General features: G+C 39.3%; 1 long non-coding RNA gene across 1 annotated transcript; it reads left to right on the forward strand.

The window, feature by feature from the left end:
- Positions 1-253: 253 nt before the first annotated feature.
- On the forward strand, positions 254-3,466 carry LOC125273308. Its single transcript, XR_007186048.1, has 4 exons — positions 254-308; positions 2,370-2,530; positions 2,985-3,181; positions 3,318-3,466. It is a non-coding gene; the product is annotated as an uncharacterized LOC125273308 (long non-coding RNA).
- The last annotated feature ends 23,966 nt before the right edge of the window (positions 3,467-27,432 follow it).

Here is a 27,432-nt window from a genome sequence, read left to right on the forward strand (position 1 = left end):
GTACTGGTGGCTTTCTGCAGGAAATTCGAGCATGCAGCCGTTCTTCTTTGCGTCATTACGTCACGTCTGTAAACAGAAAGGAGTAGTTCCCAGCTAGTAGGCTATATTGTATGTGAGGATGCTGCAGGTGACGGATCATTTATAGCCTTTTCTCACAGCAGCTGCAATAATTAAACTTATCATTGTGATGGCTGATTGTAATCCAGAAAGGTCCAAACGACAATCATCAGTGACAACTGGAGATTCACCCGTAGTCAAAAGCAAAATACTTCGGACTGCGGAGTGGCTACAGAAATTGAAATCTACAGGTAATGCTAATACACACTAAATACACATAGTCACACAATGCTGATGTTGTTAAAGGATTAGTCCACTTTTAAATACACTTTTCCTGATAAATTTACTCACCCCCATGTCATCCAAGATGTGCATGTCTTTCTTTCGTCAGTCGAAAAGAAAGGAAGGTTTTTGAGGAAAACATTCCAGGATTTTTCTCCTTACAGTGGATTTCAATGTCTACCAACAGTTTGAAGGTCAAAATTACAGTTTCAGTGCAGCTTCAAGGGCTTTAAACGATACCAGATGAGTAATAATGGTCTTATCTGGCGAATCGATCGGTCATTTTCGAAAAAAATACAACCGTTTATGCTTTATGAACAAAATATCGTATTTAACGTACTTTCCGCTTCCGCATTCTTCATAACGCTTACGCTGAATGTTCTACGCCTTCCCTATTCTACTTACGGAACGAACGCGGCGCCAGTTTCGTTTTTCCCGTTACTTGAATGGGGAAGGCGTAGGACATTCAGCGTAAGCGTTATGAAGAATGCGGAAGCGGAAAGTACGTTCAAGGCGATATTTTGTTTATAAAGCATAAACGGTTGCATTTTTTTCGAAAATGACCGATCGATTCGCTAGATAAGACCCTTTTTACTCATCTGGTATCGTTTAAAGCCCTTGAAGCTGCACTGAAACTGTAATTTTGACCTTCAATCTGTTGGTAGCCATTGAAATCCACTGTAAGGAGAATAATCTTGGAATATTTTACTCAAAAACCTTAATTTCTTTTCGACTGACGAAAGAAAGACATGAACATCTTGGATGACATGGGGGTGAGTAAATTTATCAGGAAAAGTGTATTTAAAAGTGGACTAATCCATTAACATTAACAATTTGAGAACAAAAAATATAACAGTAATAAAAATTTGCATGGTTTGACGTGATCCGAACTAAGCGATTTATTGTAATGCTTTTTTCCTCAGTTGGTCACAACAAAAGTGGCAGATATGTTACTTACTTGTTCAGATGACATTTTCCTGTGAAAATTCTTATTTTGGTCATTCTTCCAAGATGTAGAATCTGTGATTCCGGAGTTCAGTATCCACATCGATGTGGTGACAGACAGCAAACATTAGATTCATCCGCGCTGAGGAGCCGTGCCGATGCACATCCCACGTAAAGATGATAATTCTGCAAATAACTGCAATTGCAGGTTTCAAACAGAGAAGGCGACAAAGAGGCAAAGCGTATGGACTGCAGCTTTAAGGCGGAACTCAGTAAGATTTGCGAAGCTCCCCCTACAGGTTCCTTCAGTGAATCACACTGTCGTAAATACTCCAAGCGCAGCTCTGGACTACAACGACTACAACGCTCACCAGCGCAGTAGTTTTGCAAATACAGTACAAGAAATCTCGATGGAGATAGGTAATTTTCATAATATATACATTGTTTTTGAATTACCGTAAAACATTTTGTCACTCTCGCGTGAACGTGAACATGAGGCGAGATTGTGTCAGGTCGGCGAAGCTCAACTTGCAAGTGCTGTTTTTTGGCGTAGACGTGCCAGAGGGGGTTAGTGCACGCCTCAAACACAACACTACCAATTCAAGTCAATTAACCATCGTAAGGACTTAGAAAACTATTTATTAAGGTAAAAAAAGTTACTTAGTTCTGCTTTAAATAAAAATGTCAAATAAATAACAGAAAAAAATATAATGTATAAATGAAACTACATTGGGCCTATATTCATAGAAACAAATACTAACAAACAAACAAATTAATATTAAACCGAGATCAAAATTGCATATACAGCCACAAACACTAAATATTAAAATAAAACTTTCAAATAAAGATGGTATAAATGGCACAGTCTCTTAAACAACATGTCTCAGAAAAGTTAGCTTGTGGATTAATTGCTATATTTTCCTCCTGCTTGGTGCTTCTACATGGACAATGTCTGAAATCCTTCCTCATATTTATAAGAAAGCGGGGCAATCCATAAGCTTGACAGATGCTTTGACTGTGTAAATGTGCTCCAACATTCACTAGGTGCTAAACGTCCCCACTTTCATATTGTGATTTATTTGTAGACGATTTGAGGGAGTCATCGACACGTCTGGGCCCTATGGCTGACCACCTACAGTAGATCGCCTATGTAGAGGCCCAGCTGCTGAAGATCATTGCTGTGCGGTCCTGCTGATAATGACTGGGAAGACCTTTATTTTGTAAAATAAACGATGATAAAAACAAGGTACACTTTTCAAAAAATCCTTTTCTGTTCAGTGTAATGAGGGGCAGAAGGTTTTGACATCATTATTAAATGTTCACATTAAAGATTTGCAGAGCCCTTTCGTGTCTTTAATCTTCACTAGGCATAGTACTACAAGAGTTTGTTCTATATCAGTTTGTAGCCGTGTTCTATATCTGTTTGTTATCTGTTTTCTTAGTTGCCCACCATGCACCAAAGCTCATAGCGCTTATTGAATAAATCGATACAGTCATCCTCTGCCTGATACAGTAAAACACACAAACACATTTCTCACACATTCAGCAATGCTTCTGCTGAAGTTGGGCTCACGCACACACATATCTCACAAACTTCCTTATCTCACATATCCTGAATCTCACAGCTCTCTTGCCGTCAAGTGGCACCAGCTGACATTGTGGAGCATAATCGCATTTCTCTCTCCAAATGTGACACCCAGGCATCTCCAGACGGGGCGTCAACGTCACAGCTAGTCAGCAGGTTTGTGAAATATTTACTGCGGATGATGGTTCATGAAGAATACATGAGGACAGTGGAGCAGTGCTTTACGGCCTTGTAGCTGTGCAAACCCCTGCCAGGAAGGACTGCTGCTCGCTCAGCTGACAAAGTTTTCACTGGGCTGCCTGGCATGAAAAGGTATGAGACAAAATGTACTATAATTTCAGGGATTTTTATTCAGTTATTCTAAAAGAAAAGGAAAGTTTCTCATATATGTGGGGGGAAAAACAGCTTTTTATTTATTGTGTTTATACTAAGATATCACCTTGTCCAGATTTCAGATACATGATGCAAGCTGCATCCAAACCACCCATAGTCATCTCTGACCCTTACCCATAATTCTATATAAATGAGCTGGACATTATCTTCTATTAAAGATACAAAGAAGGTCTGCACTCTAAAAGAGACTTTAATAAAAGTTCACATGAGATAAGTCAACAAACGTTTCGGCTCTTCGCCTTCATCATTATCTTCTATTGCAATAGACAAATAACTCTCTCAAAATAATATTTTGAATTTTTAAAGTCACTTATATGCTCATCCAGGCTGCATTTAAAAAAAAAAAGCATTACATTTACATATATATATATATATATATTTTTTTTTTTTTATATATATATATATATATATTTTAAAATTCAGTTTATTACTGTGATGGCAAAGCTGAATTTCCAGCAGCCTTTACTCCAGTCTTTAGTATCACATGATCCTTTAGTAATCAGTCTAATATGCTGATTTGGTGCTCAATAAGCATTTCTTATTATCAATGTTAAAACAGTTCTGGTTAATATTTTTGAAATAGAAATCTGTTGTAACATTATAAATGTCATTGTCGTGTTTTGATGACATCAATTTAAAGTGTCTTTGTTGAAAAAAGTATAGAGGTTTTTCACATGATGTCACCGTCGGCCATTATGACTGCGGTTACGCCCACTGAGTGGCAGCATTGGTTTTCACCGTAAATGCCGCAAAAAACACACAAAACGCATCCAAAGCGAGAAAGAGCTCTGCAATTGAATGTACAAATAGATTTGACAAAATCTGAGGTATATTTTTAAAGACTGCTGAGAGCTACAGAAAAAAGAAACAAATGGATTGCTGCAATTCACAGAAACAATTGGACTCCAGGCAGTGAAACGTCTCAAAATGTTGGATTTTGGGGTAAAATCATACCTTATATATTGTATTGTTATATATTGTGTTGACAACTTATCAATTAAATATTTACCATCTTATATTCTGCATTATTTTTTTTTATTTTTTTTAATAAACACTGACAAAAACTATACAACTTTTAGGGCTGGACGATATGACGATATATATAACATTGATGACTCCGATTTAGACCTACCTATATTGTAGTTATATAAAGCATTCACAGGCAGATTTGCTTTATATGTTTCCACAGCGTCAAAATCAGGCACATATAAATGTCAGGAAACACGATTCATGGCTGCATGTCAATATCCATGAATTAGGTTTCTGTTACATGTTATAAGGAACACTTCTGAGCCCAACCTTTGTTGTAATCATTTGTTTTACTCATGTTTTCTGTTTTTTATATCCAGTATTGCAGCAGGTTCTTTTGCCACTCAGTCCAGCTGAGGGAGCGTGTTTCGGCAGGAAAGTGACGTCAATGCATACCCTCTATTAATTTATTAAAAAAAAAACAAAAAAAAAACTGACACAAGGCATATGGCACTAACAGTTATGGGTACATTTAGATATACCCATTTAGTATATATAATCTAAATGAGATAATTTAGATTACAAGAAGCAGATATTGCTTGAAAATGAATTTGAATCATAGGTGACTTTGTATCGAGTGCATTAAAATATCAATAATTGAGAGAGACATGATAATCAGTAAGGGAAACTGAAACCATCTGCTCAGTAAGATGTCAAGTTGACTGCTATAGAGAGATTTTCATTGGTCACACTGTTGGTGGAACAAAATACACAACAACTTAATCTACACTGTGCTATCGCTTTCACAGTTTCCCTATATCTATGTCTCAAGGTCTCCAGGGTCGACCTTGTTTTCTATCATACAGAACATCACAATTTATTTAATACTCTATGAACTTTTCACATCAGAGGGCCCCTACAGACAGCCTTTTTATTACACATCTGAAGACCTAGAAGGTCAGCATGCATAAGCAATTAATTACATATGCTATCAATGCTAATAATAAACACCTCAAAACAGCACTGCAGGACTCAGCTGACCTCACCTTATGGTTCGTTCAAGGGCAGAGAAAGAGTCAACTGGCATTCCAAGAGATGAATGGGTTGACAAAATGCCTCTGCCAGGCCAAACACATGCGATGCATCCTTCAACACATACAGGAAGCAAAATAAATATATAACTTGCCAACTGTTGCTTGACTCCAGCTTGTCTGTTATTACATGACAGGATAATTTAGGCTGAGAAGAGGATCTAAAAGAAGGGAAGGTAATGATAGACTTCCCACCTGAAATTAATGCAACTGTAATACTGTATTTGGGAGTATCAGTCACATATATATATATATATATATATATATATATATATTTATTTATTTCACTGCCCGGCCAAAAAAAAAAAAAAAGGTCGCTGTTTGGATTTTAATAGGCAAATACTTAAGAGTCTATGGATGGATCATTATTATTTTTCTAGCATGTTCTATGTTTGGCAACAGTTCTTTTAACCCTAAAAGATGGATTGTGTAGTTTTTCATTTCTTAAACAACCATGTATTAAGATGTATCATGGCCATATTCCAGGATGACAATGTCAAGATTCATCAGGCTCAAATTGTGAAAGAATTGTTGAGAGGGAGCATGAAGAATCATTTTCATACATGAATTGGCACTGACCTTAACCTCAGTGTAAGTTTTTGGGATGTGCTGGAGGAGACTTTACAGAGTGCTCGCCTCTTGCATTGTCAATACAAGATCTTGACCAAAAAGTGATGCACCACTTGATGGAAATAAATGTTGTGATGTTACAAGATCTTGTATTGACAACGCAAGAGGGGTGAGCACTCTGTAAAGTCTACTCCAGCACATCCTAAAGACTTTCAATGAAATTAAGGTCTGGATTCAGAGGTGCTAATTCATGTGTAGAAATGATTCTTAATGCTCTCTGAGCCATTCTTTCACAATTTTAACCCTGGTGAATCTTGACATTGTCATCCTGGAATATGGCCATGATGTGTCTTCCTACATGGATGTTTAAGAAATGAAAAGCTACACACACTATCTTTAAGGGTTAAAAGAACCGTTGCCAAACATATAACATGCCTATTAAAATCCAAACAGCGCCTTTTTTTTGACCAGGCAGTGTGTGTGAGTTTGATGTTTAAGACATTTTATGTGTATATGATATTGAGAGCTTTTTTATATATATTTCTTCAACTTTAATTTACTGTGTTATTTGTTATTCAAACCGTTGCAGCCTATAGGCTACTAATAAACCTTCATCTTCATTTTTCTGTTCCTCTTATTTATTTACAGTATTTAGGTTTCTAACCATTGGAAACTCATTAACTTGTCTAATGATTAACTGAAAGAAAGCTAACAAGCTTTACATTTCCTGCTGTGTCTCAATCAGATGGATCTGTAAAATCAAATGGGGAACTTGATTGTCATTGGGCTTTGATGCACAGAAGCAAAACAAAAGATTAAAAGGGAAACTTTGTGACAGATATTAATCTCTTAGACTTGGACAAATGCAGTTCTTAAGTCTTTTCCCACTTTTTAATTTGTTCACATTTCAGAGGGTGTTTTACTTAAAGAATTATGACTCTTTGGTAGAAAATGAAAAAAAATGGAGGAAGATTATTTAAAAAATATTTTTTGTCAAGTGAAAGTTTAAAAGCTGACAGACATTTTTCTTTTGTCAGTCTCCTTTGTGTATAATCTCTCTCTTTCTATTAAACATTTGTCATAGAGATTAAATATCCGTTTTTTTAATACCTAAATTAGACAACTTGATGTCCCCACCTTAATTATATATTTTATTGTTCCTGTTCATATTTCCATTATGTAGCCAGAATTCAAACTGTGAGAAAAATGTTGTTGTTATTACTCAACAGATGGTGTTTGTCAAACCCCCATGGCTGACTCAAGGGTAGTAGTAGGGAGTTCATTCTTTTTGGTATTAAGTGTGAATTTCAGTGTGGTCGGTCAACAAATTATTTCATGGCAAGGCGACAGATCCCACTGCACTCTTCTGTTTCCTTGGAGCAGAATATGGCCACAGCTACTGTATATGATTAGAGTTTAATGTGTGCAGTGTTTTCAGTTGCTGTTAAAAAGGGTCTAGCAGACAGAAAGTCAATTGGTTAACAATTTAACAAGGGGAATATTTGCATGAGTGATTTGTAGATGTGGAATTCACATCTACAGGCCAAGCACAGTGTAAACCTTTATTCAAGTAGCCTAGAAATAAATCAGTCTCACAATAAAAGAGGTAAATAATATATAATAATAAAGGAGTGGAAATGGGATTCTTTACTGAAAGGGTAAATACATTTATCAGTGCTGTGCAGAGTAGCTCTCCCATTCTGTAAAGGGCCCTCTTGCATGACAAATGAAGGGTTAGTGTTTAATACAGCAAGTGTACTACAGCAAAGTTCAACCTCGATTACGAGTGCCAGTTTTATATACTGTACATCCCTTATGCTCAAGCATTTTACTTGCTGGTGGGCCAAGTGAATTTATCAAAATGTATTATTAACATATATTGCCCCTAATAAAGTAGTTTAGCCTCTTTAAAAAGCTTATCCATTCACACTTATTTCAACTATTTCAGCTTTCTCTCAGAGAAGAAGTGTTAATGTATGCAGATGAATAAATGACGAATCTCTGTGTAAATCCAAATCAGCTATTTAAAACTTAATCTGTTTTTGTATATGCCACCAGTGCCACCAAATGGAATGAAAAAATAATTAAAAGTTTCTGAACAAGTTTCTTGAACACTCCCCCATCTCTCGCAAATATGTAGTCCTGCCCCAACTTCACACCATTGGTTGAGATGGTTGGGATGTTCAAAGAAACGGGTTTGTTTTTGAACGAGTTGGTTAAATATCTAAATGTAAAGGTCAGTCACTCAGTCAGTTCTCATTCTATTGAATTCCCTTCAAACAAATGTAAATGTGAGAGACTGAAACGCAAGCTCGTGCAAGGAAATGTTGCGTTTTGCGTTGCGTTCCAAAGTTCCACCAATTCACATCGATTCGTATGTGCGACCATTAGAAGTTTGATACATCAAGGTGTGATCTCTTAATCTAGTGTGACCGCAGCTTTAGTAAATCATTGAATCATTCCATCACTTGTTTCACAGAATCTACCAAAAAGGCTACCAAATGTCCTCAGCACTAATGCACAGACTGGCCTGTCTGGAAAACATACATATAAAGTAAAATGAGCCATAATGTTAATAATATTTATATGCAAATCAATTTACATGTAAGCATTTTTTTTATTTTAGGTAGATTTCTGCAGTTGTTGCTATCTAATAATGACAGTACTAGCTATGCACAGCAAAATATTAACAGGTTTTATCAAAGAACAGGGGGCAATGACCTTTGAAATGTGCTATGATAATTTAAAACAGCATCACAACAAATTATTTTATTTATTTCCTTTCCCTCAGACATCTTGTTTTATTAAGGCCCGTAATTGTTTTATCATTACTGCATCTTGTTGTTTAATGAACTGATTTAAATGTTAATGACATCCCTCAATAAATATTTAATCTGTCCACAGCATGCTCTTTCACCTTGCCAAGGCTCAAGGCAGGAGTCTTTTAACTTGCCCTGTTTATATCTGCCGTGATTTCTGGTTGTAATTGATTCTGCTGTATATTAATTAGTCCCATTAGTACAGCGCAAGCATGTTTTGTTGATTACTGTGAGATTGGGTATGAAGGGAAGCAATGCATTATCAACCTTAATGAACCGACTTGAAAATTCATAAGTGTTGTTTATGTGAGTATGATACTTGGGCTTTATTATTGCCCTGTTATTGCAAGGTTATGAGATTGCAAAAATGATGACTGCAATGCTGTTCTTTTGGCTTGTCGTTACTTTTTACATTTTTGTGCCAAACAGCGGTCTGGATATTTTCAGTGTTACTGGGCTAGACGTTCACAATGTGTCTGTGTGGTCACCCTCGTCTTAATATAGTAACCTCTGATGCAGCTGCCCTATTTTACTTGGAGCTTCTCTCTCATTACTCTCCATGTTGTGACACCATGTCTCACACTGTTTGGCAAAATCATTACAGTAACATTGTGATAATGGTTAAAACTCCAAATGCTGTTCCATATTATTGCTTCAAAATAGCTATAGCTGCAGTTTTTAGGTGACAAAGTGATAGAAACTCACACATGGATAGATAACTATATGAGCATATGCCTTGGAGATGTGTTATTAGCTTTTTTAAGGATAATTGCACCCTAAAGGAGCAGATTTCTCTTGTTTTTTTTTTTATCTTACTCACTTTTTTGTCACTCTTCTTTTGCTTTTCTTTAATCTGAATGTAATGAAGCAATGTGGTGACATTTATAGAATCTTGAAATGTTATACATGTAAGACAAATGGGTCACTGCACTGCATTATAACCCTGACTCTTGGGTAAGGTTAATTAAAACAACTTTTAATTAACCTATTGCCATGGCTGAGTGCTTTTCTCTGTTATTAGCAGTAGAGAGGTGCATCTGGTTTGTGCAGACATTTCAGACCCATACAAGAACCTGGATGTGTGTTTGGTTAATGAGGGTGAAAAATCAGAGGTGATTAATATTTCATCACCTTGTAATTATAAGGTTCTGTCTGCATTCTGAGTGGTTTTGAGATATTGAGCTTCAACGTTTTTTTGCATTCCATTCGACTTTGTAGATAGAACCTTTTTGCTTTCTAAATAAAAAGTCCCAAAATGTACACAACTTAGCTGTCACAGAATAAGAATGTGAATAACTAAATTTTGACAAAAATGTCACACAGAACCTTATAATTCCAAGGTGACGATTTATTAGATTCAAGGTGATGATTTGGATTGACATCAGACTATATACACACATTTAAGGTGGGGGAAACTCACATTATGATTTTTTTTTTTTTCCCCAATAAATGTTGACTTGAATCTACCTGGAAGAGGACATGTGTCTATTGTGTTAATACACAATGAGGAGGATAGTTTTTAGGAGAATTGCAGAAATTAGTCTTGGGGACAGAAAGCCTTAAAGATAGAATTGAAAATTGAATTTACCTTGGCATAGTTGAATAACAAGAGTTCAGTACATGGAAATGACATACAGTGAGTCTCAAACACCATTGTTTTCTCCTCCTTGTGTAAATCTCATTTGTTTAAAAGACCTCCGAAGAACAGGCGAATCTCAACATAACGCTGACTGTTACGTAACAGTCGGGATCATTAATATGTACGCCCCCAATATTTGCATATATCAGCCCATGTTCAAGGCATTAGACAAGGGCAGGACATCTGGATGTGCACAGCTGATTCATCAGACTAGGTAAGCAAGCAAGGACAATAACAAAAAATGGCAGATGGAGCAATAATAACTGACATGATCCATGATATTTTTAGTGATATTTGTAAATTGTCTTTCTAAATGTTTCGTTAGCATGTTGCTAACGTACTGTTAAATGTGGTTAAAGTTACCATCGTTTCTTACTGTATTCATGGAGACAAGACTGTCGTTATTTTCATTTTTTAAACACTTGCAGTCTGTATAATTTATAAACACAACTTCATTCTTTATAAATCTTTCCAACAATGTGTAATGTTAGCTTTAGCCACGGAGCACTATCAAACTCATTTAGAATCAAATGTAAACATCCATATCCAACATACCATACTTACGCGATTAGACATGCTGCATGACGAACACTTTGTAAAGATCCATTTTGAGGGTTATATTAGCTGTGTGAACTTTGTTTATGCTGTTTAAGGCAGTCGCGAGCTCGGGGGCAGGGAGAGTGAGATTTAAAGGGGCAGCGCACTGAATCGGCGCATATTTAATGATGCCCCAAAATAGGCAGTTAAAAAAAATGAATAAAAAAAATCTATGGGGTATTTTGAGCTGAAACTTCAGACACATTCAGAGGACACCTTAGACTTATATTACATCTTTTGAAAACACGTTCTACGGCACCTTTAAAAAACCTACTGTACATACAATTTTATAATGGGCCATTGTTGGATCTTCCATCAGGACAATGATCCAAAACAAACATCAAAATCAACACAAAAATGGGTCACTGAGCTCAAAGTGAAGGTTCTGCCATGGTCATCCCAATCCCCTGACCTGAATCCTGCAGAAAATTAGTGGGGTGAACTGAGTAGTTCACCCCAACATGGACCTCGGATTTTGAATCTGTAATGATTCTGTATAGAGGAATGGTCTCTGATCTTTTGCCAAGTGTTCTTCAACTTCATCAGGCATTATAGAAGAAGACTCAGAGCTGTTATATTGGCAAATGGAGGCTGCAAAAAGTTTTGAATAAAAGGGGGCCAATAATTGTGCAATGTGTATTAGAGAAAAATTTTAGATTTTCAATATAAAATAAAAAATAATCTCACTCATCAGTTTTAAACCAATCTTTAAAAAGTGTTCAGCTAAAGTAAAATGCCATCAAATTGTTTGTGCAGTCACCCACGATGCTTCTGGCCCTTGCAACAATCTTTTTGTCCCAAAATCAGCCATGTACTGAAACTGAGGTGAGATTTTGATCCAAGGCTCTAAGATTCAAGTAATAACGTCCAGCCTGACATTAGTTTTTGTCACTGCTCACTGCCACATACGGAAATATTTTTTTCTAATTGAATTTGGGTTGCACAATTTTTCACTTGAGAATCCTTTCCAGCAAGCTATAATAGGCTGTATGTGGATGCAGTGATCTCAGAGCCCTCTGACAAGCACAGTTGCCTGGTCTTAAGATAGTCCTACACCTCACTGACCCCTATACCTGAACATGCATATTTGGAGACCTTTAAAAAAGAGTCTTTCCAGTAAGCTGGAAGACTGAAACATTATGTTTAACTGAGAGCATCCTACATTGTATTCCTGCAACACTGCAATGGGGAAAAAATAAAAAAATATCTAAACTAAAAACAATGGTCAAAAACAGTCAGTGATGGTGATAGTGGGCAGCACAAATGTGTAACTTGTAAGATGCTGTTTTGTGTAGCTGTTGCATATGTCCTATATGGTTTTGCCTGCCTATTATTTATGAAAATACAATATTTATTTAGCAACTTTATTTTGAAATAACTTTGAACATGCCTCTAAACTAATTTTAGTGATGTTTTTAATTCCTGTATGACACATAATTACAGAATTGGAAGATGGAAGACACACATGGCCATTTCAGATAATCACCATTTGCTACACTTCGTTACATAATTGCTCGTTTATTTTAATGGAGTTTTTTTTTTTAATGTGTTGTCTCATTCAAATATGGATAATGTGCTTTTAGCAGCTAGTTAATATAGTAAAATGGAATAAAAAAGCTTTAATTTTCCTTTCAACTTGATTCAAGGACTAAGGATGACAATCACAGTGAAATTGTTCCTTTTCTAAAGCCATGAATGGGTGTGATTATAAAACATGCAGGAAAGATTGTTACTGCAGCTAATTCTACCTACAGTACCTGGAAAAAATAAATAAATAAGTAAAAACAGTGTTATAGTCAAAATGGCAAGTGGTTCATTATTTTAAGAAAAAAAATATTGGAACTTTTATTTATATATTAGCCTGCTCCTCCAAAATGCATAAATGAGAATAGTAAATAAATGCACAGAATACAGAATATACACAGAAAAGTGTAGTATTCTATTGCTTTGAAATGTCACTTCTAATCATGATAACTGCGTCAATAAACTTATTGATCTTCTCAACAATGATATTGTTGATTACCTCACCAGAGACTTCACTGGTGAACTCATCAATTTGAGATGAGTTCATCAATGAGCTACATGATGAACCCGTCAGTGAGTTCGCTGGTAAGTTTTTCAACAAGTTCAGCAAATTTATTTGTAGTTCTGTAACCATAAAACTTGCCATTAACCTTATTGGTATTTTCATTTTCAAGCTTGAAATTGTTTAGCATCTCATGAATCACCTCATGCTGTAATTAAATGTAAAATGATGATTACCTTAATTGTGGTCTTCTAAACAGCCCCTTTATCATTATTTACTTTATTGAAGACTTGTAGTGCCATTAATAATCCTTGATTATCAGGAAGTGTATTAATTGCATTGTATGAGCTCACTCTGTAATCTATATTAAACGCTTGTCTAATCAATATTAAATTCAGTTGGAGTGGGTGCTGTCACAGACACGCCAGGCTCCACCTCACCACAGTACCCACGCACCCAATCACCAGCGTACTAATCACCGCCACCTGCATCTCATTCACTCTGCAATCACCAGCACTACAAAACCACCACACTCACACACACTCACTGTCCGGTCTCGTTTGCACTACTTCATGTATATGCTTACCTTAAGGACTCCCCATCGACATACTTACCTACTCCAGCGATCTCCTTCATCTCCTTCGTCTCCTGGTTCCTTCGTGTGCTTACCCTTCTGTGTGTGTGAGTGTCTCCAACGTCTCCCTCCATCTCAGCTCTACTCCTGGATCCACAAACCATACAAGGACAGTATTACTTTACATTCATCTCTCAAGAACCTGATAACAGCCATTATCACTCTGTTTACCACATATTGTTCAATAAAGCTCACCTGGATTGCTTTTATCTCTGCCTCCGTGTCTATATCATAACAGAAGACCGGACCATAACAACTTAACGGCATGAGTACCAGTGATCCATTCCAGGAGCTCGTGGACGTGCTGCGTCGAGCACTCACACCACAGCCCTCAACATCGTCATCCCCCAACACGGCTGTCTCCGCACCCACCAGCACCGCTCCTTCACCTGCATTCACCGCCAGTCCCATGGCCAAACCGGCGCCCTACTCTGGATCGGCGGAGGAATGCAGCGGATTCCTTCTCCAATGTGAACTGGTCCTGGAGATGCAGCCGCACCTCTACACCACAGACACGGCTAAAATAGCGTTCATTATTTCACAACTGCAAGGGAAGGCTCTGCAATGGGCAGATTCGCTATGGACCCAGAAAGGACCAGTCGTCCAATCCTATTCGGCGTTCGTCTCCCACTTCCGGGAAGTATTTGGGAAGCCTTTGACTGATTCCACGACTGGTGAGAAACTTTACAATCTAAAGCAAAGAAATCTCTCTGTTAACGAATATGCCTTGCAGTTTCGAACGCTAGCCGCCACCAGCGGCTGGAACGAGCAAGCCCTCATCACCACGTTCCGTCAGGGGCTGGAACCCTCCGTGCGGCTGCATCTCGCTGCATACGAGGACTCCATGGGATTAGAACGCTTCATCCAACTCGCCATCCGCGTGGGGTCCCGTATGCAGTCGTGTATTCAAGAACACCAGGGCCAGTCATCCACCACCAACCTCCTCCGTCGATCCGAACCCGTCAGCTCCCCAGAACCAGCCACAGAACCCATGCAAATTGATCATTCGCGTCTCACCCCTAACGAAAGACAAAGAAGGCTGGCCCTGAATCTCTGTCTCTATTGCGGGACTATGGGGCACAATCTCTCCACATGCCCAATACGTCCTCCTCGACCCGTGGTGAGTGCAATATTTCCCTCCATTCAGAAAATGAAACCACTCACTACAACTGTAACCCTTACTGCTGCTAACATCTCTGTTCCAGTGGTGGCGCTCCTTGATTCAGGGTCAGCCGGAAACTTCATCTCAGGCACCCTCTGCAGACAACTCAACCTCAAGATCTCTCCTTCACCGACGAGCTATCAAATCCACTCCATCACGGGCAAACCCCTAAGCCGCAGACACATCCGTCACTGCGTGGGTCCACTTCAACTCAGCATCGGTATCCTGCACACTGAACACATCCATTTGCTGGTTCTGGAGGAATCCACCGCTGACGTGGTTCTAGGGCGCCCATGGCTGGAACTACACAACCCCAACATCTCCTGGCGCACGGGCGAAGTCCTGAAGTGGGGCGATCACTGCTTCCCAGACTGCTTCCCTGCGCTTCCTGTTCCGAAATCTCCACTCTCCAAGCCTCTTCTTGTGAACGCCACGTCCATCGAGAGCCCTGTTGAGAAGCGCTCCGTGGATGTTCCCGCGGACTACGCCCCCTTCAGTGACGTTTTCTGCCCGCAACGCGCCTCCAAGCTTCCTCCACACCGGCCATGGGACTGCGCCATCGATCTGCTGCCGGGTGAACCAGTGCCCAGGGGACGCATATACCCCCTGTCCATACCGGAGGAGAAGGCCATGGAGGAATACATCAAGGAGGCACTCGAACAAGGTTACATCCGCCCGTCTACTTCCCCTGCTGCTTCAAGCTTTTTCTTCGTGGCAAAGAAGGACGGAGGCTTGAGGCCCTGCATCGATTACCGTGCCCTCAACAAGATTACCATAAAGTTCCACTATCCACTTCCCCTCGTCCCAGCGGCCCTGGAACATCTCCGCGGTGCCACTGTGTTCACCAAGTTGGACCTCCGCAGCGCGTACAACCTCATCCGGATACGTGAGGGGGACGAGTGGAAGACCGCCTTTGTCACGCCCACAGGACACTACGAATACCTCGTGATGCCGTATGGCCTGGTCAACGCCCCCTCCGTATTCCAGGATTTCATCCACGAGGTGCTCCGGGAGTTTCTCCATAAGTCCGTTCTGGTTTATATAGATGACATCCTCATCTACTCCCGGAGCTTGGCCGAACATCGCCACCACGTTGCGGAGGTCCTCCAGCGCTTACGGCAGTTCCATCTCTTCCTCAAGGCTGAAAAATGCTCATTTCATCAACCCTCCGTCCAGTTCCTGGGGTACGTGATTGATCACAGTGGCATCCGGATGGACGAGGGGAAGGTCTCCGCCATACAGTCCTGGCCCACTCCTACTACCATCAAAGAACTCCAAAGATTCCTAGGCTTCTCCAATTTCTATCGCCGGTTTATCAAGAATTACAGCACTATCGTCAGTCCACTCACCAACCTACTCCGTCACCAGCCCAAGTCTCTGTCCTGGTCCCCACAAGCCACCAACGCCTTTGAAGCCCTGAAAAGAGCCTTCACCACCGCTCCCCTCCTCGTCCACCCTAACCCGGATCTCCCGTTCATCGTGGAAGTGGACGCATCCACCACCGGAGTGGGAGCGGTCCTATCACAGCAGCAGGGGACACCAAGTAGACTCCATCCATGCGCCTTCTTCTCCCGCAAGCTCAACCCGGCGGAGGTCAACTACGACATCGGTGACCGCGAACTCCTGGCCGTCAAGCTTGCCCTTGAGGAGTGGAGGCATTGGTTGGAGGGAGCTACTCACCCGTTTCAAGTTCTCACTGATCACAAAAACCTCGAATATCTGAAGGCCGCTAAGAGACTCAACCCTCGCCAAGCTCGCTGGGCCATGTTCTTCTCTAGATTCAACTTCTCCATCTCCTACCGCCCTGGTTCTAAGAATACTAAAGCTGACGCTCTGTCTCGCCTCTATGCTCCTGAGGAGAAGTCCGAAGAGCCTGATACTATTCTGCCGGAGTCCATATTCGTGAGCCCTATCCAGTGGTCTGAAGAAACCATTCCCTCCTCCAATGCCTCCACACGCACTCCGCCGGGTTGCCCCCAAGGCTTGCAATACATCACACGGGCACGTCGCACTCCACTCCTGCACAGCATCCACTCTTCACTTGGCACTGGTCACCCGGGGGTCAATGAGACCCTCTCGTTGCTCAAACAACGCTTCTGGTGGCCCAACATGGCCAACGACGTCAGGAGGTACGTGCAGGGCTGCAGGGAGTGCGCCATCTCCAAGAGCTCACGCCATCTTCCCACCGGCAAGCTCTTTCCTCTGCCCGTTCCTGAGAGACCCTGGTCACACCTGGGAGTGGACTTCGTCACCAATCTCCCCGAGTCTGGCGGCCACACATGCATCCTGGTGGTGGTGGACCGCTTCTCAAAGTCCTGCCGTTTGATACCCCTGGAGGGTCTACCTACCGCCATGGCCACTGCAGAACTAATGTTTAATCATGTTTTTCGCCATTATGGATTACCTGAAGACATCGTCTCCGACAGAGGACCCCAGTTCGTCTCCCACGTCTGGAAAGCCTTCTTCTCCCTCCTGGGTGTGACCGTCAGCCTATCGTCTGGATACCATCCTCAGTCGAACGGGCAGACGGAACGGAAGATCCAGGAGATCAGCCGCTTCCTGCGTACCTTCTGTCACGGCCACCAGAACTCCTGGAACCAGTACCTGGGTTGGGCCGAGTACGCACAGAACTCTCTCCGCCAAGCCTCAACTGGACTAACACCCTTCCAGTGCGTACTCGGCTACCAACCCCCGATGTTCCCCTGGGACGGGGAACCCTCCAATGTTCCTGCAGTCGACTACTGGTTCCGGGAGAGCGAGAGGGTGTGGGACTCAGCTCACCACCAGCTGCAGAGGGCCCTGCGCAGACGCAAGATGGCAGCCGACCTTCGACGCTCCGAGGCTCCTGTCTACCAGCCGGGGCAGAAGGTCTGGCTGTCCACCCGGGACATCAGGATGCGTCTGCCCTGCAAAAAGCTGAGTCCCCGCTTCATTGGCCCATTCACCATTCTTCGGCAGATCAACCCCGTCACCTATCGTCTCCAACTCCCGGCACAGTATAGTAGAATCCATCCTACATTTCACGTGTCCCTACTCAAACCTCACCACCCTTCTGTTGTTCCCTCCACAGAGCCTGACGTGGCAGCCGCCGAGCCCCCCCTTCCACTTCTCCTAGAAGACGGCACAGCCTACGTGGTCCACGAGATCCTGGATTCCCGGCGCCGTGGTGGTAAACTCGAGTACCTCGTGGACTGGGAGGACTATGGTCCCGAAGAACGCTCATGGGTTCCCAGGAATGATATCCTTGATCCTCTACTGTTACAGAACTTCCATACCAACCATCCAGACAGACCTGCCCCGCGACCCAGGGGAAGACCACCACGACGTCGGGGTCCGCGGCCCTCAGGAGCGGGCCGTGGGAGGGGGGGTACTGTCACAGACACGCCAGGCTCCACCTCACCACAGTACCCACGCACCCAATCACCAGCGTACTAATCACCGCCACCTGCATCTCATTCACTCTGCAATCACCAGCACTACAAAACCACCACACTCACACACACTCACTGTCCGGTCTCGTTTGCACTACTTCATGTATATGCTTACCTTAAGGACTCCCCATCGACATACTTACCTACTCCAGCGATCTCCTTCATCTCCTTCGTCTCCTGGTTCCTTCGTGTGCTTACCCTTCTGTGTGTGTGAGTGTCTCCAACGTCTCCCTCCATCTCAGCTCTACTCCTGGATCCACAAACCATACAAGGACAGTATTACTTTACATTCATCTCTCAAGAACCTGATAACAGCCATTATCACTCTGTTTACCACATATTGTTCAATAAAGCTCACCTGGATTGCTTTTATCTCTGCCTCCGTGTCTATATCATAACAGGTGCATTATTAGCAAGCAAGTACAAAACATTATGCTGAACAAGTAGGACAAAAGTTGTAGTTTTACTTTTAATTCATTTTGCATAACATTATGCATACATAATGTACAAGGGGCTTTTGTAGTTTGTTTGATAAGTAATCTTAACTGTAATGCCATAAAGCACAAAGAAGACATTGTCAAGCTTCTTACTGCACTCGACACTTGTGTTCTGTGCCGTCTACACCACAAAGGGTACAATTATTTTCATGCTTTCATTGGTGAACGTAGAGAGAGTTTCCAGTGAGCAAGGTAATCGAGTGAAACATGAATGATGTCCAATATTCCAATACAGCAGCAGAAGAAGCCCACACATTTTCCAATTGTTCTTATATCTAACAGTGAGCTATAGAGGTCGTAACAAGTTCTTCATAACAAGAGCCAGAGGACATAACTATGTCATTTCCTTTCCAAGTTTCCTTCCAAAACATTACAGAGACAAATTAAGCTGTTACTTACTTATTTATAGCCACACAATGCCAAATACAATTAAAAACAGTACAATTAGAACTACATACTGTGACATAAACGTCAGTTTTGAGTATCCGAGTTCACTGAGTACTTGAATAGGTACGCCTAAATTATTAGAACTGCAGGGAACAACAGCTTATGTAGCAATTAGCCAATGGCTTCATTAGCACAGTTAGAATACTTGTGTTTAAACAAGCATGAGGTAGTGAGCTGCTCTGTTTCTGTAACTAGCTATTTTAAATCAAGAAACTGGCCTAAAGACTATCTAATTGCAGCTATAAACAATATATTAAAAAAAAAAAATCATATTTTCTCTTCATGTGAGTGATATTAAAGCCATAAGGAAGGATGTCTTTGAAACCCTAAATGAATCTCTAAAAATATGCCAAGCCTAGACATCCTCAGAGCTTCTTCAAAGTCTGGAGTGATAACAATTCAGTAACATGCATAGTCCATTTTTAACAGCATGTCCATTTAAAACATGGCCCAAAAGTGGAATACTGGATTGTTACATTCATAGTTTTCAATCTTTACTATGAGGCGATTCCTTAAAGCTCTTTGGGTTAACTGACAGAATTTTCAGCAGTATACAGTATATAATGACCAAAACATGTATAATAATCATGTTGCTGAGTGCTTTATTGACAAACTTGGACATTAGACTAAATAATTAGCTAGCGAGTTAGTCCATATGGCATGACAAAATATTAATAATGCCCCAATATTAGTAATAAAAATGTCATGTTTTCCTTCTCACATGTGAATTAGATTGGAATCACATAGTGTGTGTTTTCAGGTTAAATGTTGCCAAATTACTTTTTGTTTAAGTATTTTTTGTAATGAGGATTTGTCTTCATTATTATATCAGGACAGTTTATCACCCTGAAGGTTCTCTAAACAATTATCATTATTAATATTTTTAATTTATTATTTATTTATTTTTTTTAAATAAAAGCAAGTTCATCATAGAAGAGGTTTATTCAGGTCATCGAATGTACTGTATGTATTTGAAGTTTTAATTTGTAAATAACAGACTAAAAGAGTTGGCAGGAAATGAGTACCCTGTCACTGACCCACTTAGCATAAGGATTTTAAAAGTTTAATTTCTTGCCTAGGTGTAATGGTTGGCTGTAATGAGCGCAAAAAATCAAAGGAGATCAACAAAAGCTCTTTAATAAATCCAAAAAATGTAACAAAGAACATGCAGGAGATCAGAAGAATATGTTTAGCACAACCACGCTAACATAAATGACACAGAAGAATGAACAGTGGAAACTAAGGACTTAACTACACAGAGTGAGGTAATTAACTTGAACAGAAACAGGTGCGTGTATAATCAGAAACAATGGAAACTAATAATGACCAGGAACACATGCAAAACAGGAACAAGGAAAACAAAAACACAATAAAACTAGACAGACCTAAAAAAGAAATATAACCCTGACACTAGGCAAACACCACTAATAAGTCGAAGAAAGTGGTGAGAAATGAGTGATTAGTGGTAGACGTATGTTGTTATTTGAGGTCAAGTAAACAGTCACTGCTCTGAATGTTGCCACTCATCTGGACTGTTGCAGATTGTCTGTTACTTTAAATAAAGAGGACTAGCTTGACTTGTCATAATTTAAAGATTCTAATTATAAGGCTTCATTTAATCTGCTACGACAGATGCTTTCAAGGGCTCATCACTCTGCAGCAGTGTTCTTAACCTGTCTCGGGCTTAGGAACTTCACAATCACCCCTTGCCTTCATTTGCTTGTTAAAATGACTGTGTCTTCAAACTGCTGAAAAACAAAAGTAGGGAATGGGAGATTTATGAACAAGCGGCCTGGTTGATAGCATTAATTGACAGAAGGGATATAATGATGAATGCTATGTTTCACAAAGTACATGGAACAAAGAAATACAGTATGGAATTCATTACCTTGGTCAACCTGGGAAACCATTGTTTATTTTTAGATAATGCAACCTGTGAGTGGCATAGTCAGGTAATGTAAGACACAAGGATGTGATAGAAGCTGAGGAGCAGAAAACTTGAACTTTGCAACCCATTTTCAAAAGTTGTCGTTTTCAGGTCCCCAAAATGCTGTTGTCGTGTAAATGAATCGCCAAATGCATAAAAAGTTTTCAGTTTTTAGTTGAAAACAGTGTTGTGTAAACAGCCCCTCAGTCTGTAAAACACAACCAATTACAGTTGTTGTTGAAACTGAATTCAAAGGTCTTCTGTAAGGCTCAGCAATTCTCAAACAGCAGATCAGGAAACCTTCTACATTGCTAAGTAGCATACAGTGAGGGTCATATCTACATCTTAAGCACTTAACTGGTGTGAGAACAAGAAATCGAGAGAAGACGCTTACTCTTTGCAACTTGATAGGAAGCATTTGTCATTGCTAGCCAACCCATTAAACAGTCCTCAGAGCTCTAATAACATACCTCATATAATTTAAAAAGGAAAGAGTCCAGAAGTATCTGCTTTAGAAGAACTATGTGCTGAAAAATAACTCGATATTATTCAAATTTCCAAAGCTGGTTCACTCTCTTTGACTATTGATGGCTCTGTTTTGGAGACTCAAAGTAAAGCGAGGAACTCTTTTGTTCAAAGTACTGTTAAAACATTCTTTTTTTCACCTCAGAAATATAGTAAGATTATGTCCTATGCTAAATTTCTCTGTAGCTGAAAAGCTGATAAATTCCTTCGCCGTCTTTCGGATAGATTACTGTAACACCCTTTTAGCTGGAGTTTCTAAATCCACACTTAACGAACTGCAATATATAGAAAACTCAGCAGTCAGGACCTTGACTGGGTCCAGGATATGCAATCATATTACTTCAGTTTTGGAATCCTTACACTGGCTCCTGGTCAGGTTCAGAGTTGATTGTAAAATCCCAGTTTTCCAAAAAGAACTTCAAATTTTGATTCGTCTGACCACAGAACAGTTTTCCACTTTGCCACAGTCCATTTTAAATGAGCCTTGGCCCAGAGAAAACGCCTGCGCTTCTGGATCATGTTTAGATATGGCTTCTTTTTTGACCTATAGAGTTTTAGCCGGAAACGGCGAATGGCACGGTGGATTGTGTTCACCGACAATGTTTTCTGGAAGTATTCCTGAGCCCATGTTTTGATTTCCATTACAGTAGCATTCCTGTATGTAAAGCGGTGCCGTCTAAGGGCCTGAAGATCACAGGCATCCAGTATGGTTTTCCAGCCTTGACCCTTACGCACAGAGATTGTTCCATATTCTCTGAATCTTTGGATGATATCTATATATATATATATATATATATATATATATATATATATATATATATATATATATATATATATATATATATATGAAGACTTTAGATGCAAAAGCCTCTAAGTGCCGTCTGAAATTTTCTTCTAACTTAAGCATTTTTATCAAGCTTGTATGTTTAGGTTCAGTAATTCCACTTTAATGGCAATTAATAGGTCCTTTTCATTGGCATTAAAGTGAAAGAAATAACTGAACATAAACATACGAGCTTGATAAAAATGCTTATTTTAGAAGAAAATTTCAGACGGCACTTAGAGGCTTTTGCATCTGAAGTCTTCATATATATATATATATATATATATATATATATATATATATATATATATATATATATATTACAGAGAATCCAACAAGAGTACAGAACCCGCACCACAAGGGATGATTGGATGTTGGAGGTCAGCTTGTAAACCTACTAGTGCAGTGAGGCAGAAAGGTAAGTGCTTCTTTTATGCCTTGCCAAGACAAGACTGGCTAAAACATACCTTTAGGACATGTTAAATATGGTTCATTTCCTAAAAAAAGTTTATTTACAAAGGAGCTTAAGATCAGACCAGAGTAAAATATCACTTTCTCCCTGCTATGAATGTATGAACATTACAGATTGTTTGAATGAACAGGTATGAATGCATATACCAAATGGTTGCTTGGTGACACCAATCACAAATTACATTAGCGCTACTAATTTTACTTCAATGGCAAAAAGCCTGAAAGAAATGTTAATACTTGCTATTTTTTTTATAGCTTGTATTAATACAAAGCTTCTAAACAACAACAACATCTCAAACCCACTTCACTCCCAGGTTTTGTTGCAGTGTCCAGGTCACATTTACCAAACACTTATAAGAAATTAAAAAAGAAATTAGATTTTGCATTAAAAATATATAAAGTTCAGTACTAGTACCCTTTGGTTTCAAAATACTAGCATTTGTTGTGTTGTGTACTGTATTTAATAATAAAAATAATTTCAGTAATAGGAATAATTTTAAAAAATGTGTAAGGCTGGCCACACACTTGAATATTGTAAGCCTGATTTTGGACCAGATTTGCAACTCCCCAATGATCTGGGGGGTGTAGCGCGATTCGAGGCTTCACCCATATTCTTTTTTTCTGTTTTTCTTCCTGTAAAACAAAACTCATGCCAGGACAACCAACTGATGATGTCGATCATCCTTTATTTGTTTTTCTTCTCAAGTCAAGTTTGATCTTGTGAGTCTCCACGAGATCTCGTCTCACTGTGAATGTGTTACTACAATTGACAATTACTACAAATGTGGTAAAATTGTGGTCTCGTGGTCCAGACGAATCTTCTAGTGTGTGCATTCAGAGGATTAAAATGCTGAAAATGGGTTGAAACTACCTTTATGTCTGGTCTCCCATAGTCTTAAAATTGGTTAAGATTCGAAAATCGTAGGCCTATAAGATTATACCATAATAACACTTTACAAAAATGGCAGTTGTGGGGTAGGCTTATTATTATGCATTCCCTGGTTCTGTGTTTCTTGTGTTTTAGTTATGTGGTCTCTTAGTTTGCATTTTGCCCTGGTTCTGTTCCTGTTTCCTGTCCTTTGTGCCATTTTTATAGTCATTTGTAATTTTTCTTGTTGATTAGTTCTTTGATTGTTCCCAGGTGTGTCTTATTTGCCAATTACCCTTGTGTATTTAAACCCCAGTGTTTTGCTGCGTTCACGCCACCTCGTATTTACCGGAATCTTGAGATGACAACACGTGACGTTATATTCGGAACTGTTCACGTCCTTGGACTGGGAATTATGCGTTTCCATGGCACCACTATCAATGCCTATGAATCTACAGCGGTCAGGTGGTACAGCGGCCACGGTACATCTGGGAGCTTTCAGAAAACTCCCAGATTACAAGCTGTAATTACGAGCTAGACAAGGACATGAACACTTTTTACAAGCTAGAATCTCGTAAATACAGGAATTACGAGGCCGCGTGAACGCACCTTTTCTCATGTTCCTTGTCTGGTGTTGTCCTACATGGATGTATTGTGCATCTTTGTTTTGGTTCCAGTTGTTCTCATGTTTGAATTATCTTGTACTTTGCCTGGTTTCATATTATTCTCTGCCTGGATTTACTTTTGTTTTGTTTAATACAAGTCGAGCTGCATCTGGATCCAATGCCCCGTCTTTACTGAAACAGCCATCTTACAATTATAATGTAATTTGAATTAAAATGTCTTCATGAAAATATATATTTTACTGTATTTACTAGTGGTTTTATAAATGGACTTTTCCTGGACATTTCTTAAAAGGTTTTGTGAGGTTCATGCAAGAATATTTTTGTGGAGTTTGGGAAGGGTTAGGTTTGTGTCACACCAGTTGCTTTAAATTTGACTAAAAATCTTTTTCTAATCAGAAATCTTATGCTCTTAGAGAAACACACTCACAGACCAGTGGCCTCCCTCACAAGTTTTTTTCTTCTCTTGATATGGTTGAATCATGCTCCATAATCCCTTTCAGCTACTGAACTCTGTCGCCCCCTGAAAGTGACTGTTGGCCTCTCTGAGGCTTTTCACAAGTTTTCTTCTTTGGGGAATAAATGTTTAGGACATTGACTGTGATTTCCTAGTATATGGAAATAGTTTTGTCTGTATTTGATTTACTTCATCTTTACCCTTTTTCAATGCTCTTTAGAGTTGATTTTCAAAGAGCTTTCACATTTACAATCTGACAAGTAATTTACTTGCTTTAGAAGTGTTCTTAATAATCATGGCAATTGTTAATCCATTCAAGGCTAAACAGCTTATGCAACAGGTACTTGATACTATATGCATAGTTTAGTAAATGCATGAGCTGCAGGCAGTCCAAAAGTGTGCCAGAAATGCATCAGTTTTATAATACTTCAGAAGCGTTGCCATTATTCACATCATTGCCATGCCCGAAGATGGATTATTGTTCATAATGTGCAACACGCAGATGTCAGGGCTGCTCTGTCGGAGTCCATCAAAGTGAAGGGCGAACATCTCCATGCCTTCTGATCAGAGAAGACAAGCCTGGCAGGGGATATCCCCTCATACCATCATCATCCGCACAAAGAGGATGACGGTGAAGTGTGAAAGACAAGATTTTTCCTATTTTCATTTTGAAGACAGACTAGAAGGAATCATTTGGCAGAATTGGGTTTGTCGGCATGTTTTCTGTGAAAGTAAAACAAAGAAAAGGACAGGGAAAGCATTTTGTGAAGTGTTGGGCTTTGTTTATTAATGATTATGTGCTAAACATGACTAAATTCAAAAGTGTCAGCTTTCAGTTTGCAATCTCTTGCTGTAATTGGTGAACTTTCAGAAAGGCATTTGTGATACTAGGCATTTGAGAACTTGAATTCTCAAGTTGTCCACTGTTATGGGAGCCTGTATGATGGCTATTTTGTAAAACAGGGTTTCTCAACCAGTTGTTCCCAAACCCTTGGGGTCTTGTGTTGGAACTGCAGCAGGTTTGCAAGATTCTGAGAAGCCATCTGTACACCATTGAGTCAAGGCAGCTCTGTGCCTGCTCCAAATTCTGCAAACTCTACAAATTATGCAGCTTCAACATGTAATGCTGCATAAAAGGCACTCTAAAATATGCCAACTCATGTTTGACATGCCTTTTCAGAGTGTCAGAGGTGTCTCTGATGCGCCTTTGGCTCTGTGTGAAAGAAATGCCACATCATAGCCACTTTGAACCTTGCTGTTGTCATGACAATCATGCATCTTGTTTTCTTGGCTGTGTATTTTAAAGATGGTATGCCAATGCCAAGTTAAAATAAAATGTTTTATATGCTGTAAATATTATTCCCAATACACAATAAATGTGTACAATAATAAGATTATTATATATAATAAAATATAACAATACAAATAAAATAAATGAAGTGATCATGCTAGGATGGGAAATTCACTTTATCTATTGAACCGTTAACATTACTTACAATCCCTGGAGATACTCCAAGTAAGGCATGTGGGTGCAGCTGAGCAAAAATGTTGGGAACCCCTGCTGTAAAAGGTCCTCCGCATGTAATATATCCCCCTTGTGGTGCTGTTGGCTAAAAAAGGCCCATGATAGATTTCATAACCTTCAGATAATGCTTTCACACTGTTATGGGAATAGTGCCATCCTGGAGACTTGGGAGTGTGAATGAGAAATGGAGAGAGAACTAAGGGAAAATATTTTTAGTGGACATATTTAAAGAACTATTTTATTTTTTCCTTTTGTAAAAAAAAATCCAATATAAGTAAATAAAATAAAAATATTTATGCATATTTAAAATGTAAATGTATATATTTCAATTTTTGAAAGCTATTTCATCTTCTTTGTCTTCTTTTCAGACTAAAATATACATTTTAAAGTTTATTTTATTATCTGTTTGCATCTGTAGATGTCTATTTACATATTTTTAAAGGTTTTCTCAAAATTCGTTTTTTTTTTTTCCTCATACACTGAGCCATGAATCTTCACCTCAATATCGCTTGTATTCACTAAACATTCAAAAGGTTATGAAGGTTTTAGCAGAGGGTTTGTTAATATATAGTATTATTTGCTTGAATTTTGTAACTTTTTATTCCTAAAAACATAATGAAAATGTTTTTTTGTTTGTTTTTTGTTTTTCTGGCTGTTGACAGTATTTTCTAATTTATGGAGAGATAAAGATATCTAAATTCCCCTAAAAACCTTTAACTCTATATGGCTTTAGATTTCTGCTCTAGAAATCTATCCAAATTAGTTCATATTTAACTAGATATAACTTTTCAGAAAATGTAAATGATACAAAAAGTTACTAATACAAAATACTAAATAATACTTAATGTTCTGTCACCATATTGTACATCCCCACTTGATTGAAAGGATGTACAATATGGTGACAGCAATTCTTTTTCTATCCTCTTTCCTTAAACTTCAGAGGGGCTACAGTACAGTGAAAGTAGTCTTTTTTTTTTTTTTTGCTTTTTTTTTTTTTTTGCTTTTAAATTTGCAGATTACTGTCAACTGCATCTGAGGAAATACAGCTTAAGTTCTGTTTGTGGTCTGA

This window comes from Megalobrama amblycephala, linkage group LG8, assembly GCF_018812025.1.
Source record: "Megalobrama amblycephala isolate DHTTF-2021 linkage group LG8, ASM1881202v1, whole genome shotgun sequence".
Lineage (NCBI taxonomy): Eukaryota > Metazoa > Chordata > Actinopteri > Cypriniformes > Xenocyprididae > Megalobrama > Megalobrama amblycephala.